We start from the raw sequence: 14332 nt of genomic DNA on the forward strand, positions 1-14332 counted from the left end.
TTACTTAATGGTTCTCTTAAGCAGCTATGGGGATGAGGGTAAGGTTGGAGTGAGGAAGAAGCTTTGCTAAGTAATCCATTCATATGGGCTGAATTATGTGATATCAAAAAATAGGAATTGATCAAGGCCATTTTATTACATAATCCTATCTGCTGCCTCCCCCAGCAAGCAGGAAGACTTATTTGTAGAACATAGCTTTAAAATATTGTAGAGGCACCTGGCTGGCTCAGTCAGTGAGACATTTTGGTCTTGATCTCTGGGTCATGAGTTCAAGCCCCATGTTGGGCATAGGGTTTGCATTAAAAAATAATAACAATAGGGATCCCTGGGTGGCGCAGCGGTTTGGCGCCTGCCTTTGGCCCAGGGCGCGATCCTGGAGACCCGGGATCGAATCCCACATCGGGCTCCCGGTGCATGGAGCCTGCTTCTCCCTCTGCCTGTGTCTCTGCCTCTCTCTCTCTCTGTGACTATCCTAAGTAAATAAAAATTAAAAAAAAAATTAAAAAAAATAATAACAATAAAATAAAATGTTATAAAAGTAATTAAAATTGTATTGAAATTCAGCTATAGAAGATGCCCATGGTTGATTTTCTCTCTTCAAGAGCCATGGCTTTGTAACATTTTAAAGCAGTCCCTTCATTGCCAAAACCAAAACCCCTTTCATTTATTACTTATAAAAAGTAGCGTGCCTCCACTGAAATTACGACTTTCATTTTGATGTCTCTACATGCTTAGGAGAGTGGAAATCTACCTTTTAAGCAAAGATCATTGCCTTACAGATACAAAGGTGTTAGCATTCATTGAAGCTTTTGGAGTGATAACTTTTTTTGTAATGACCTCTTAACATATTTAGTTGTTTGTCTTTATTCGATAGGTCTAGGGTTGACAAATTTTGTAAAGGGCCAGAGAGTGTAAGTATTTTAGGCTTTGAGAGCCACATGGTCTCTGTCGCTCAGCTCCTCTGCTATGGCAAGCCGCCACAGATAACACACAAATGAAAGCATTTCATTCATTATAAAATTTTATTTACAGACATGTATTGGGCTGGATTTGATCTGGGACAAAGTTTGCTGACCCTGGCTATAGATGATAAATACACCCCAAAACAAATCTGCTACCTGCTATGACAAAGAGTTTGTAGAGTCAGGTAACCCAGGTACTTCTATAAAGAAAACTAATATTGATATGATAACAGTGAGGTTTAGGAAATGCTACTCCAAAATATGGCAGCTGGGCATATTGCATATTCCAAGCTGGAAGAATTTGAGAAATAGCATGTTCAGGAAGGACTTTCTGACCCTCCTCTGAAGCAGCTCATAAAACCCCTCTGTGACAAGATGCCCACCTGGCTCAGTTGGTTGGGCATGCAGCTCTTGATCTTGGGATGGTAAGTTAAGCCCCATGTTGGGTGTAGAGATTCTAAAAAAGTAAAGTAGGACCCTCTCATGAGGGGCACCTGGGGTGGCTCAGTCAGTCAAGCATCTGCCTTTAGCTCAGGTCATGATCTCAGAGTCCTAGGATAGAGCCCCACATTGGGCTCCCTATTCCCTGGGGAGTCTGCTTGTCCCCCTCCCCCTCCCAACTCTTGATCTTGGGATTATGAGTTTTTTACATTTAAAAAAAAAACAGAAAAATTAATATTTCTTACTTGGAATAATTGAAGATATAAAATTATCCCCAAGCAGATCATTCTTGTTTTGTGAAGAATAATTTGAACCATTCCCTTTAGTTCTATAAATGTAGTGAGTAGACTCTATTGTTCTGGTACTTCATGCTTACTAGCAGTTGTTATGATGTTAACAGTAACTTGTATCAGTGACATAGGCCTCACCATGTTCGGCTCTTTGTTGAGGAGGGAGCTGACCAATCATTACAAGAGGAGCCTCTTAACATTGGTAGGTAGCTTGTATATGCTATTTAATTAAATGTTTAATTGAGTTTTATTTAAATTTATCTAAAATAAATTTTAAAATTTAAATGTATTTTGCTTAATCTTCATGACAACCCTGAAGTAAGTGTAACAGGTGAAAGAGCTGAGGTCCAGCCAAGGAGGTTGAATAATTGACCCAGGACCATGGATGGAAGTTTATAAGTTGCTGATCTGGAATTTAAACTGGTCCCAAGATTTTGCCATGTGACCATGCCAAATGGATGGGAATTACATGAAATTGTAACCCCACCAGCAAGAACAGTGAAGGGCACTGGGCTGTGCCACCAAAGCAGGTGGTGGTGAGCAAGTCATACGGTTGCTGGGCATCTTTGTTTCATCTCCTATAAACAGAAGGGATTGATAATCAATGGTTCCCCCAAACCAGAACTTGAATCCAAGTTTCTACTTGTCCGTCACAAAATTAGAAAAACAAGGACAGTATAGTTCTCCCTTGAAGCTACAATTTATCAACTTAAAGAATTTTCCTGTCATCTAAGATTTGTGTTTTTACATGTTTTGGCATTACAGTGTCCTTCATATAATAAGATACTGGGAGTAGACTATTTTTTAATATCCTTATTGAACAAAGTGAAATGTTGGTGTTGTATTTTTGGTTCTCCCCCATTTTGGGGGGGGGGAATTTTTTTCGCCCATAAAATCCCAAAGTTTGGAAATCATTGTTCTAATTATACACAAACTAGCAGGGCGAATATTTGTTATTAGGATTTTATTAGAGCTACAGATTTTTTTTTCATTAAAACTTTTTTTTTCAGTTTGAAAATTCTGGTCTAGGGGCACCTGGGTGGTTCAGTGGTTGAGCTTCTGCCTTTGGCTCAGGTCGTGATCTCGGTGTCTTGGGATCAAGTCCCACCATCAGGCTCCCTGCCCGATGGAGAAGCAGGCTCCTCCCTCTGTCTATGTCTCTGCCTCTCTCTATGTGTCTCTCATGAATAAATAAATAATTTTTTTTAAAAAAGAAAAATCTGCTATATGTAAAGCCTGTTATAGAAAGAAAGCTAATACTTCAGACAGAGCAAAGACTAGAGGAGTATTCATTCGGTCATACAGAAGGCCCTTTAAAGAGATTAGGGATATGTTGTGCAGATCCTCTCAGACCTGGATTTGAATTAATTACCCTCATATAAAATTTGGGAGATTCTACATATTAATGCAGATTTTCAGCTTCTCTGGAAATTAGATCTGTCAATCTCAGTTCTTCATTGTTGCTGTAGCTGAGTGTCTACTGGCCCTGTAGTCCGGGGAAGAGCCTTCTCATCTGCCACCACCTTGCTGTTACCCGGTCATCCATGTGTGTCATTTCAGTCTGGCAGGCTTTGGCCTTTGAAACCTTCTGCAGTGTAGTCCAGGTACCACTGCACTGGCCTCACCTAGGAGGTACTTAGAAATGCAGCACTAAATCAGAACTGCATTTTAACAAGATCTACAGAAGATTTGTATGCAGATTAAAGTCTGCCGAGCCTTACCCAAGATGATCCCAGCAAGATTCTGAACGTTGATCATTGGCAAAGCCCTGGCCTGCTCACTGTGGTGACAGGTACAGCGCTCAGCCATCAGAGTGGAAAGGCCAAATAAAATCACATATTAAAATAGCCGTAATTATGAGGATGAATATACAAATGAGTAAGGAGTTCTGGGAGGGCTAGGTGAGTGTCCACTGGAGTTATATTGGTGGGGGATGGCAGATGGAGCAGGGCCTCAGGAGAGGTGGGAACAAGTGTCCCAGAACAAGGTGTTCATAGACTTCAGTGGTGAAACAATAAACATCACTGGTTGACTTGAGCAGAGAGCCTGATTTGGAGATACTCAGAGAGAAATAAGATTAGAACATAGTGTGGGCATGGACTGAAGCTTAGACTTCTAAGACAAGATATGTGGACTTTGTCTTCTTTATCGTGAGAAGCCACTGAAGGCTACAGAGGCTCAATATAAGTGTTATTGAGAAGATCAGTGGCCTGACAGATTGTTAGGGTCAGTGGGCTTTACTTTATAGGGACATATTCCCAATGGGTTTATATAGCTACCTTTGGGAAAGCCATTTCCTTAAAGTATGACATATTTTGTGTCTTTTCTACCTATACTGACACTCTGTCCTCTGATATATGTTCCCAGAGACCCTGATCCAGCTGAATGTTTCCTGGCTTTAAGTCAGACCTTGCTAAGACTGTCCATTAAAGGTCAGGGACCCATAGAGCTCCACCCATCCCCAGAATACTGGGTTTGGCCTGGGAGTTGAGGGTATCACTCAATATCCAACAACCACATTTCCCCAGCTTTAAATTGCAGAGAATGGCGTTTGTGTCCTAGTGAAGTTCTAATGCACTTAGGTTTGATTTGGAGCAAGACCATTTGTGGCAGTAGTGTCTACCAGTGCTGATAATTACAAGTTTTCTGGAGCAGCTCTGTGTGTCTGAATTTGAAGTATTTGTCACAGGGTAGGTAACTTTGGTGTTTAACTGTTGGGTGACGTTTTTCAACAGAACTTTGTTAAAGACCAGATATTATGTGTCATTATTTCTTTTGTGATTCTGGACTTTTTTTTTTTTTTTTTTTTGAGAACAGTCTTTAAGCAGTAAAGAATTGAGACACCCTCAGGTTCAAACACTTTATAAATCAGCCCATTACACTGTGGATCCAATTACATGGTTGGCCAATGATGTCACATAAGGACATGATTATGCTTTTTTTGTTTGTGTGTATGTTGTTTTGTTTTTTAATGTCTGGAGGATAGGCCACCAGGAAGGCACAGTGGTGAAGTGTTACTATTAATAGCATTTGCTCTGGATTGACAATGGCCACGGAAATCCCTCAACTATGATTGTCACAAATTTGGGCCTGAGTTACATAGAGATGTGTGCCATTCATCAGGCCGAAGTACTAGCTCCAGGCTGCACCTGGTGCATAAGTGGCTGTTGGGAATACAAATTAAACATTGATGCAGCTCAACAACAAAAAATTGAATAACCTAATTAGATAAGGGGCAAAGGACTTGGACAGACATTTCTCCAAAGATGATATGCAAATGCTGGCAAGAATGGGAAAGATGAGCAGTAATCATCAGAAAAATACAAATCAAAACCACAATAAAACATCACGTCCACATCCATCAGGATTGCTACTATAAAAACAAACCAAAACAGAAAATCGGGAGTGCCAGCAAGGATATGGAGGAACCAGAACCCTTGTGCTGTATTGGTGAGATTGTTTAACAGCACAACCGCTATGGAAAGCATTATGGAGTTTCCTCATAAAGCTAAAACTGTGGGCAGCCCGGGTTGGCTCAGCATTTTGGCACCGCCTTAAGCCCAGGGTGTGATCCTGGGGACCTGGGATCAAGTCCCACGTTGGGCTCCCTGCATGGAGCCTGCTTCTCCCTCTGCCTGTGTCTCTGCCTCTCTCTGTGTGTGTCTCTCATGAATGAATAAAATCTTAAAAAAAAAAAAAAAACCTGAATTCCCATATGATTTAACAATCCCACATCTGGATACTTATCCACAGAAATTAAAAGTAGTCTCTTTTTTTAAAGGATTCATTCATTCATTCATTCATTCATTCATTCATTCATTTATGAGAGAAAGAGAGAGAGAGAGAACCAGCACAAGCCAGATGAGGGGAAGAGGGAGAAGCAAGCTCCCCATTGAGCAGGAAGCCTGATGTGGGACTCAATCCCAGGGCCCCAGGATCATGAGCTGAAGGCAGATGCCCAACCGACTGAACCACCCAGGTACCTCTAAAAGTAGGCTTTTGGAAGACATAAACAAAATGTGGTGTTACATGCAATGGAATATTATTCAGTTTTAAAAAGGGAAGGAGATGCTGACACCAGCTACAGCAACATGAACGGACCTCAAGGACAATATCCCAAGTAGAATAGGCAGTCATGGAAAGAACTACTGTATGATTCCACTTATAGAAGGTAGCTAAAGATGTTAAATGCCTGGAGACTGAAAGTAGGATGGTGGTTACTAAGGGTTGAAGGGAGGGGGGAAAGTTGTTTAATGAGTGTAAATTTTCAGATTTGCAAGATGAAATAATTTCTAGAGATTGGTTTCACAACAATGTAACAATGTGAATATACTTAACACTACTGAACCGTACACTTAAAAATGTTAAGACAGGGATCCCTGGGTGGCTCAGCGGTTTAGTGCTGTCTTCGGCCCAGGGCGTAATCCTGGAGTCCAGGGATCAAGTCCCACATCGGGCTCCCTGCATGGAGCCTGCTTCTCCCTCTGCCTGTGTCTCTGCCTCTCTGTCTCTCTGTGTCTCTCATGAATAAATAAATAAAATCTTAAAAAAAATGTTAAGACAGTATATCTTATGTGTTTTTTCATCACCATTGAAAAAAAATGTTAAGCACGTGATAGATTAACTGCATCAATATCCCAGGTAATGGCTTCCCTGTATCCAGGTCCTTTGCCCCAGAACTTCACACATGGACTCTGGGCTTGGTCCATACAGTACAATCCAAACGGGGCTAGGGGCCTTCTGAGGCTGGTCACAAAAAGGAAATAATTGTGCTTTGTTTTCTTTCTGTGGTTGGGACACTCACATAGGGGGACCAAGCCAAAATGCTATGAGGAAACCCGAAGTAAGCCCCTATGGAAAGACTACCTAAAGAGGTCCATGTGGAGAGAACTGGGACCCCCTGGCTGATGGCCAGTATCACCCTCACCAAAAAGATAGATGTATGGTAAGTAAGCCCTGAAGAGATACTCAATGTCATTAGTAATTAGGGATGTACAAATCAAAATCACAACAAAATACCACTCTGTACCTACTAGAATCACTAAACTTAAACCTAGTGAACCTAGCAAGTGTGGCAAGGATGTGGAAGTACTGGGACACTCATATGCTGCTAAAGGTAATACCAAATGGTGCAGCCACTTTCCAAGACAGTTTGGTAGTTCCTTAAAAGGCAAAACACATGCCTCCCATATGATCCAGCCTTCCACTCCTAGGTATGTACCTGAAAGAAAAGAAAGTCATATTCTTACAGAGACATGATTGTTCATAGCAGTTTTATTTATCATAGTAAAAAACTGGAACCTCCCCCCCGCCAACAATGGTATGTTCATACAATGGAATTCTACTCAGAAGTAAGAAGGAATGTACTTAGCAACTATGAGATACCACTACCCTCCTATCAGAATGGCTGACATCTGGGCACCTGGGTGGCTCAGTGATTGAGCATCTGCCTTTGGCTCAGGTCCTGATCCTCATGAATAGATAAAATCTTAAAAAAAAAAAAAAAAGAATGGCTGACATCTGAAACAGTAACAAGACTAAATGTTAGTAAAGAAGTGAGTAAGACTTACACGCTCTTATTCATTGCTCGTGGGAATGTAAAATGGTACGGCCACTTTGGAAGACAGTGTGGCGGTCATGCAGGTAATGGACATGTTCATTATTTTGATTGTGGTGATAGTTTCATGGGTGTATACACATGTTAAAACTTACCAAATTATATACTTTTTTTTTTTTAGATTTTATTTATTTGTTAATGAGAGATACAGAGGGAGATACAGGCTCCCTGTAGGGAGCCCAATGCGGAACTTGATACCAGGACCCTGGGATCATAACCTGAGCAAAAGGCAGACGCTCAACCACTGAGCCACCCAGGTGTCCCTCAAATTATACACTTTAAATAAGTATGGTTTATCATATGTCAGTTTTCTTTTGGTAAAGCCATTTTTCAAAGGCCAGAATCAAACAGTAACCCAACTGTTAATTTTCATGACACAACAGTTGATGGGCAGTTTGGTTGACCTGGAGTAGGTGGCCTCCACTGATGCCAGCTGGGCTTGCTCAAGCGTCCTCGGTCCATTGGGCAGCTGCCTGGGGACCGGATGGTTAAGAAGACCCTACATGGGCAGATTCCACGCTCCTTCCCACATCTCCCACATCCCTCCTTCGTCCTTCCGCAGGCCAGCCTGGGCATGATCTCCTGGTGATGGGAGAAGTGAAAGAGGAGCAAGAATGCACAAACAATTTTTAGAACTGCTTTTTGTGGTGGTGTCCCATTGGCCAAAGCAAGCCACACATCCAAGCCCAGGCTCAGAGTGTTAAGGGTCTAAGACAAAAGGGGCAAAAGGCATGCATACAGGGATGCAATAAGTGCAATTAATACATCATGTACCTTAACAATGTTTTAATTTATGCTTATTTCTTTAATTCCATCAAGAAAGTACTTTTATGCAGTGACTTTTATATATGTTACTTTCTTATATATAATTTGCAATTGCTTTTAATCTCTTACTGAACAAAATTCAGCTACTGATTTCTTTGCATTAATTCTTTGTGTATGAAACGTAGTAAGGTTTTTTTTTTTTGAAAGGTTTTGTTGTGACATTTGTCACACTCATTCCATTCACGTTTCTTTTGCCATTTTTTGGGTTATATTTGATCATAAAAATGTTTTAAAGTAGTCTAACTTCCAGCAGAAACATGTTAAAATATTCTCCTCAGATTTGAGTGGTGATGTAAGTTTAACTTCCCTCTCTAACAGGCATAAATCTATTTTTTGTTTCCTTCTTATTCGAACTGTTTTTTTTTTTTTAAGATTTTATTTATTTATTCATGAGAGAAACACAGAGAGAGAGAGATCAAGGCAGAGACACAGGCAGAGAGACAAGCAGGCTCCATGCAGGGAGCCCAATGTGGGACTCAATCCCAGGTCTCCAGGATCACACCCTGGGCTGAAGGCGGCACTAAACCGCTGAGCCACTGGGGCTGCCCTAGAACTGGTTTTTAAAAAACATTTTACTCTGGACCATATTTATAACAGTCAGCTCAGAACCAAGTTAAATGTTATGGTTGAGGTGGGGCCCCTGGGTGGCTCAATTGGTTGAACATCTGTCTGGCTCAGGTCATGATCCCAGGGTCCTGGGATCGAGCCCTGCATCAGGCTCCCTGCTCAGCAGGGAGTCTGCTTCTCTCTCTGCCTCTGCCCGTCCCCCACTCATGTTCTCTCTTCCCCAAATAAATAAATAAAATATTTTTTAAAAGAAAAAAAAGGGAAACTGGCAGGGTATCCAAGATCAGAGAGCACATGGTAGAGGCACACTGGCATCTCACTTCCTCTGACTTCAAATCTCCTTCATTAAACTGAACCAAGGCAGGAACATTTAGCTAGGTGATAAAAATCTACAGTTTTGTGCAAAATGTACTTTCTCCTTTTCCTCTTCTTCCTCGTCTTCCTCCTCCTCTTCCTTCTGCATAGAGTTTGGTCTATCAGTCTTTAAGTGATAATTCTTTTTTTTTTTAAAGATTTTATTCATCCATTTGACTGAGAGAACCAGCACAAGCAGGGGGAGGAACAAAGAGAGAGAGGGAGAAAGGGGCTGAGCAGGGAGCCTGATGCGGGGCTGGATTCCAGGACGCTGAGATCATGACATGAGCCAAAGGCAGACTTTCAACGGACTAAGCACCCAGGTGCCCCTTTACATGACTATTCTTTTATTCATTTAATAATGTACCAAGCACAGAGCAGGAGGCTGGGAACTTAGAGATAACTTTGCAGTAGGTCCTGCCCTCGGCTAAACAGGTGAATGCAACATGGGAAATCATTCTTCTCTTTCAAATGTTCGCAAACCTGACAGGTAATATGTTGCATATCACTTTGGTGGGTTTGCAGCTGAGTGGACGTCTTTATGATATGATGACTTTAAAATGCCTTATATACATATACTCCCCCCTCCCCCACTGATGACTACTTCTGTATGTTTGTTTACTCACAGAGTGTTTCTGGATCTTGTGGTATTCCCTAATATTCTATCTCTTGTTTTCTAGATATTTTTCTCTTCTTTGCTTTATTAGCATGATTGTGTAAGTCACTTGGGGTTTGAATTTACAGAGTGGACTTATCTTCATTATCTCTGATTCTTTGTCCTGATTATCCCTGGTGCCTCTTAAAGCTTCCTTAGTCATTTTGTTCCTTATTCACATTTAAAAGTTTTAGCAGCAGTGTGTTTGGCTTTCTGCAATCGATATATGCTTTTAAAAATATCCTTGAAAGTAAGTTATGCTGATCCTTTGTGCTTGGAATTCTTAGCTTTATGGGTATCTTGTCTAGATGACTGCCAGCTGCCTCTTCTGTCTGGTGTTTCAGTATTGGTTCATTGAAATTCTTTTCTGTCTTCTTAAAGTTTGCTTTTTTCCTCTTTCCCTTAGATATGGGTATGGGGTGTTTATGAATTTTGGATGGCTGTTGCTAGGGGAAGTCACCCTATTTGGAAAATATGCTGAATGACTAATATTCTATCACATGGATATACAATAATAATTTTTTAGCTAGTCTTGCATCATTGAACATTTAGGTTATTTCCAGTGTTTGCTATTATAAATAGCACTGTAATTTATAAGCCTCATTATATGCAAATTCTTGTTCTTTTTTTTTTTAAGATTTTATTTATTTGCGAGGAGAGAGAGCTGGGGGGTGGGGGGCAGGAGGAGAGGGAGATGCAGACTTCCCGCTGGGCAGGGAGCCTGACTCGGGGCTCAATTCCAAGACTCTGAGATCATGACTTGAGCCAAGGGCAGATGCTTAACCAACTGAGCCACCCAGGCGCCCCTACTAGCTGAAAATTTAATAATGCATGCACACATTCATGTGCCATTTCCCTCACACAACTCTGATTATATTATCTGTACTGTTCTAAAACATTTTTTCCACTTTACACTATATTTTGAATATTTTTTTATCAGCCCAGATACATAAACTTGTCTTTGTAGGAGCTATGTGCTATACCATTGTCTGAATATGCCATAGTTTATTTAAATTATTCTCTAGGGATCCCTGGGTGGCACAGTGGTTTGGCACCTGCCTTTGGCCCAGGGCGCGATCCTGGAGACCCAGGATCGAATCCCACGTCAGGCTCCCAGTGCATGGAGCCTGCTTCTCCCTCTGCCTATGTCTCTGCCTCTCTCTCTCTCTCTCTCTGTGACTATCATAAATAAATAAAAATTAAAAAAAATAAATTATTCTCTAGTGATGTATATTTAGATTGTCTCCAATTTTGTTATGTACATCCTTGTACACATATCTTGTTGGTTCCATCTTCAATATAAGGTTTTTGTTTTTTTAAGATTTTTACTTATTTTATTCGTGAGACACACAGAGAGAGGCAGAGAGACATTGGCAGAGGGAGAAAGAGGTTCCCTGTGAGGAGCCTGATATGGGATTTGATCCCAGGACCCTGAGATCACACCCTGAGCCAAAGGCAGATGCTCCAATATAAGGTTTTAGCTGTATAATTTCCAAGTCAAATGTTACACGATTTCTTTTCTTTTCTTTTTTTAAAAAGATTTTATTTATTTGACAGAGAGAGGGAGAAATGCAGAAGGAGAGGAGAGAGAGGCACAAGCCCGGGAGCAGCAAAGGGAGAGGGACAAGCAGGCTCTTAAGCAGGGAGCCTGACACAGGGCTCAATCCTAGGACCCCAAGATCATGACCTGAGCCGAAGACAGACACTTAACCAACTGGGCTACCCAGAAGCCCAAAGTTTATGCAATTTCTAATTTTGACATATATTCCCAAATTGTTCTACATAAAGTTTGCTCTACTTTATGCATGAATGTATGAGTGCCAGTTCCCATATATTTTTGAATGCTGGATTATCGAAGTATTTCATTTTTGCCAAAATGATAGTTTAAAAATAGTGTATATCTTTTGAATTTTTGTTTCTGTATCTTTAATTTTGGGTGAAATTTACATTTTTTTTGTTTATTAAACACTTGTTGTTTTTTTTTCCTGCCAACTGCTTATATCCTTTGTCCATTTTCCTATATTGTGGTGTTAATTTGTACAGTCAATTTCTGTATTATGGAAATCAGCTTGTCATATGGCTTTGCCATTTGGCTTTTATCTTTGTGGATTGTTCTTTTTGTTTTTATTTTTACTTTTTTTCAAGGTTTATTTATTTGAGAGAGAGAGAGAATGAGAGATAATGAGAATAGGGGAAGGGACAGAAGGAAAGGGCGAAGCAGATTCCCCACCAAGCAGGAAGCCCAGTGTGGGGCTTGATCCTGGGACTCTGAGATCATGACCAGAGCCAAAGGCAGACACTCAACTAAGCCACCAGGTGCCCCTAGAACTTATTTTGATGTAAGGAATAAGGAAAGCTATATAGTTTTCTCTTTCAAATAGCTAGCTAGTGTCCAACATTACTTACTAAATAATCTCTTTTCCTGATTGGAAATGATTGGAAATGTTGCCTTTTCATGTTCTAAATTCTCTTCTGAATAAGTGTCTATTTTTGATGATTCCCATCTGTTCAATTGATCATTTGACCTATCCCTTCTTTCGTACCAACTCCTTATTTTACTGGAGTTTTTATTTTTAAATGTAATGGAACTGGCTTCATTTATTACTCTGAAAATGTTAAAACTCACAATACACATTGCCAAATTACTTTCTAGAATTATTGTGTTAATTTACACCAGACACTTGTCAGCACTATTATCTTTTAGAAATTCTTTGCCAGTGTGATTGAAAGTGCTCATTTGTTTCTCTGATATTAATGAGTCGATTTGTGTGAAATGTCTTTATATTTTCCCCAAGTTTTCTACTGGCATTTATACTTTTTTTTAAAAAAAAGAATTATTTATTTATTTATTCATGAGAAACACACGGGGGCGGGGGGCAGAGACACAGGCAGAGGGAGAAGCAGGCTCCATGCAAGGAGCCCGAAGTGGGACTCGATCCCGGGACTCCAGGATCACACCCTGGGCTGCAGGCGGCGCTAAACCGCTGCACCACCTGGGCTGCCCGTGGCATTTATACTTTTTAATTGATATCATGAAATTTCATATATACCTATTAAAGTCTAACAATATATATGTACCTTTGATGTTAAAGACAAAAGTGCTTTGGCATATTTATTACCAACATATTTCTCAACTTCATATATACTCTTTAATCAGTATACTTTGTTATATTATATATCCAAAAATTTTGTTCAGTCTAGTCCAGCAATCTTTTCTGATTGCTCTTGTTCTTTAAAAAAAAAAATCCTCTCACTAAAGACCAGAGAATCATTCAATTGTTTTTACTCTTTATTTTTTTAAAAGATTAAAAAAATTTTTTTTATTTAGTCTCTACACATAATTGTGGGGCTCAAACTCATGACGCTGAGAACAAGAGTTGCATGCACTTCCAACCGAGCCAGCCAAGCACCCTTTATTTGTTTTTAAAAGCTTCTAGTTTGCATATTCTGGAAACTCAAAGTATTGCTATTTTAAATGTAGGGAAGTTATTATTTTATTTATTTTAAAGATTTTACTTATTTGACACAGCAGAAGTAGGGGGGAGCATCAGGCAGAGGCAGAGGGAGAAGCAGATCCTCGCTGATCAGGGAGCCCGATGTAGGACTTGATCCCAGGACTGCATGATCAGGACCCGAGCTGAAGGCAGACATTTAGCCACCCAGGGGCCCCAGGAAGTTATTATCTGAAATAAAATATAGAGAAGTAGAATGGGGCACCTGACTGGCTCAAGTCCATAGAGCATGTGACTCTTGATCTTGGGGTTATTAGAGTGAGCCCCATGTCAGTGTAGAAAAGTTGAATCATTTTTTAAAAATTTATTTAATTAATTTAATTAAATTAATTTATTTTTATTATTTGTGATTTTATTTATTTATTCATGAGAGACAGAGAGAGACAGAGACACAGGCAGAGGGAGAAGCAGATTCTGTGCAGGGAGCCCGATGCGGGACTCGATCCTTGGGCTCCAGGATCACACTCTGAGCCGAAGGCAGACACTAAACTGCTGAGCCACCCGGGCGTCCCAAAATGGAACATTTTTGTCACGAAGGCATATTGCTGTGGCGTAGAGTTTTCTCTACATTTATATGATTGCACATTTAGGATTTGAGGATTTATAGTTATTTTTATGATTTAGAATAATTTTAAAACTATGAGTATTTTTGCACATTGTTTTTTTCCCAAGCAGTAACTGAATTTCAAGAATTAGATCCTGTGTGAAAATTACCATTATGTTTTTGAGAGAAAGCAATTTTAAGACACAATGTTTAAATTCTTTTGATTCTTAAAAAATTCACAAGGTGCCTAATTAATAATGAGAGATGCCAGTTATTGGATGCATTCAATGAACTAGGTATTGGGATTTACTCATTTAAAAAAATAACCTGGACAAAATCAAATGGATTATTCCTCTATACCATACACTGCTTCTAAATCATTCTACAAAAGAACAAAAACTCAGCACCCATAAGAATTCATACAGCTTTTTTTTTTTTTTTAAGGTTTTATTTATTTATTCTTAAGGTCACGGAGAGAGAGCCAGAGACATAGGCAGAGGGAGAAGCAGGCTCCCCGCAAGGAGCCCAATGCGGGACTAGAACACCAGGATCACGCCCTGAGTCA

Source organism: Nyctereutes procyonoides, unplaced genomic scaffold, assembly GCF_905146905.1.
Source record: "Nyctereutes procyonoides isolate TBG_1078 unplaced genomic scaffold, NYPRO_anot_genome, whole genome shotgun sequence".
Lineage (NCBI taxonomy): Eukaryota > Metazoa > Chordata > Mammalia > Carnivora > Canidae > Nyctereutes > Nyctereutes procyonoides.